Source organism: Corvus brachyrhynchos, unplaced genomic scaffold (assembly GCF_000691975.1).
Source record: "Corvus brachyrhynchos isolate BGI_N302 unplaced genomic scaffold, ASM69197v1 scaffold68, whole genome shotgun sequence".
In the NCBI taxonomy this organism is placed as follows: Eukaryota; Metazoa; Chordata; class Aves; order Passeriformes; family Corvidae; genus Corvus; species Corvus brachyrhynchos.
The window spans coordinates 1,450,091-1,452,623 of NW_008240039.1; the positions used below are offsets into that span (position 1 = coordinate 1,450,091).

Below are 2,533 nucleotides of genomic sequence, written 5' to 3' on the forward strand. Positions count from 1 at the left end.
CCCCCGAGCATCCCCCAGCCCCTGCCCGCCCAGCTGGTGCCCGGTGCCCGCTCCCAGCGCCCCCCGACCCATCTGCACCTCGCGGATGGGAGCGCAGCCCCTCCAGGCGAGAGCAGGCACCGTCTGTTTGCAGTGTCTGGCACATCCTGGGTGCTCCGCGGAGAATTAATGAGCTGCTGCCAGCAGCGGGGCACAGATGCCTGTGGCCACCTGAGGCCGGCGCGAGGTTGCCACGCTGGTGGCGAGGCAGAAATGCCCGGCTGAGAAAGAAAATCCCTTTTCTCCCACTGCAGACTCGCAGCGAGGTGTCTGCCTGGCAGAAAATCAGCTTGCAGCAGCAGGGCAGGACTCTGGGCCAGGGAAAGCTGGGATGTGGAAAGCTGGGATGGGGAAAGCTGGGAAGAGGAAAGCTGGGATGGGGAAAGCTGCCTGCTCAGCAGCTCTGCCTTTGCAAGGTGCAATCCAGCCCCATCTGGAGCAGCCGGGATTGGAATGGAGCTGCCCGTGGTGGCTTTGTGAGAAGCACAATTCGTATTCCTGAAATTGGGAAGGGAATCTCTTCCCAGCGTTTCCCTGAGCAGTGCCCAGGAGAGGTTCGTGCTGCTTGCTCTGGAGTTTGGGATTTTTGCTCCTGCCCATTCCTGGTCTCCTCGGAGCACAGAAGGGCCGGGATGTGCTCCTGAGACACCATTCCAGCCCTGGAGTCGTGTAAAAGGGAAAGCAGGAAAGCTTTCTCCCCATCCCATCCCATCCCATCCCATCCCATCCCGGGGGCCGAGCTCTCTTCGGGAATTTCCCCAGGACAGCGGTTCCCTGTCCCTTTCCCTGCCCTTCAGCCCATCCCGTGGCATTTTTAGTGGCGTCTCACGGTGTCTTTGCAGGGAAAAAAGCTTTGGAATGGGATTTGGGATGTCCCAAGGAGCTGGACGCAGATAAATCTCCCGTCACTGCAGTGACTTGGGGATGTGCAGCTTTGCAGCAGCTCTTGGCTTCTCGCCCTCCTAACATCTCCCAAACTCTTGGAATTGTGTGGATTTGGCTGGATTGGCCACCCCTACCGTTTATTTTGTTGCGGTTTTGGGGATTTTTTAACCAAACACCTAAATTCCAACAGCAACTCGGGATTAAACCTGACCCCCGGCTCCTGCTGTCCTTGCACTGCCCCTGCAGAGCTGGGATAAATCCAGGACCTTGCTGCTGAGGAAATTCCTGCCCCAATCCCCGCTGTCCTGCCCTGGTCGCTGCTCCCCAGACCCCGCCGTTATCTCCTGTCAGGTTCTTCCTTATCAGCAGAGGAAAGGCGAGGGCCCAGCGTGTGCGGGGAGTTCCACACCCAAAATCCCGAGTATTCCCGGAGCTGGGTGGTCCGGGAGGGAGCGGGCACGTGGGGATCTGTGAATTCCTCACTGGGGCATTGTTCTCCCCAGCTCGGCTCCCAACCCTCCCAGCTGAGGGCTTTGATGGACGCCGATAAGCGCGAGGAGAAACGTGAAGTTAAGGTTAGATAAACACCCCGAAATCGCTGCCAGCCGTTCCTGCGCTGCCAGGGGAGCTGGGGAAGGCTGACAGCATTCCCAAAAAGTGGCTGGGGTGCTGTTTTTCCAAGGGATTTGACACTCCTGACTGCAGCTTCTGACTTCTTCCCAGAGCTGCTGCTGCGGCTCCTCTGTGCTGGCATTGTCCCTTCCTGCTCTGACCCCCTGAAGCGCCTTTTTCTGGGCTATCCCGATGTGTAGGAAGGCAGCTGCTATTTATAGGACAAATCCAGGTTCTGTGAGTGCTGTAGGAAGCGTGGAAAAGGATGTGGATCCTGTTCCGGACAATAGAGGCCAGGTTTTGGGGGGGTTTTGTCGGGAGTTGCTGGGTCCTGGGGAAAGGGCAGGGAAAAGGCCCAGAGAGGGACAAAAAAAGGGAGAAGGAAGGGCTGGAAGCAGAGTGGATTCTGGCTTTCATCTCCCAAGACTGCCAAAATTCAGTGGCGACCCCGAGTGACAGCTCCTCCAGAGGGGACTTTGCTCCAGCTTCTCACCCGGCTTTACAAAGCCAAGCCTGGCACTTCCCGCAGCGTATTCCCGGCGGGAATGTTCCTGCACAGGTGGTCCCCTTCCCCATCATGGGATACACCCCGTGGCACGTTGGAAAATCCTTTCATTTCTGTTTATTTCATTTGTTTTCCTGCCCTTAAAACCCGCCCGTGCAAGGATCTGCCTGGATAAAGTTGTGGCTGCTCTTCCTCTGCCTCCCCGGCGCTGCAAAACCCCCTCAAAATCCAGCGTTTTCTGCTCTCCCTGGAAAAACAGAGCGCTCCGGGGAAGGGTCCTCCTCCAAACAGGTCCCAGCCCCATTTTTTCCTCCCTCTCCCTTCCTCTTCCCCGCGATCCTCGCTGCCGCCGGTGAGTCAGCGGTGACAAAGTCTTAATTGTGCGGCGCTGATGAATGGGATGCCCGCAGGTAACTGCGGGGCTTTGGTGCCTGCGCATCCATTCATTAGGGAGAAGGGCGGGGAGGAGGCCGCCGGACTCTTTGTGTTCTC

At 58.0% G+C, this 2,533-nt stretch overlaps 1 protein-coding gene across 1 annotated transcript in view; it reads left to right on the plus strand.

Moving 5' to 3' along the window:
• The window catches only part of AGRN (agrin), an 85,113-nt gene that overhangs the window by 1,062 nt on the left and 81,518 nt on the right, over positions 1-2,533 (plus strand).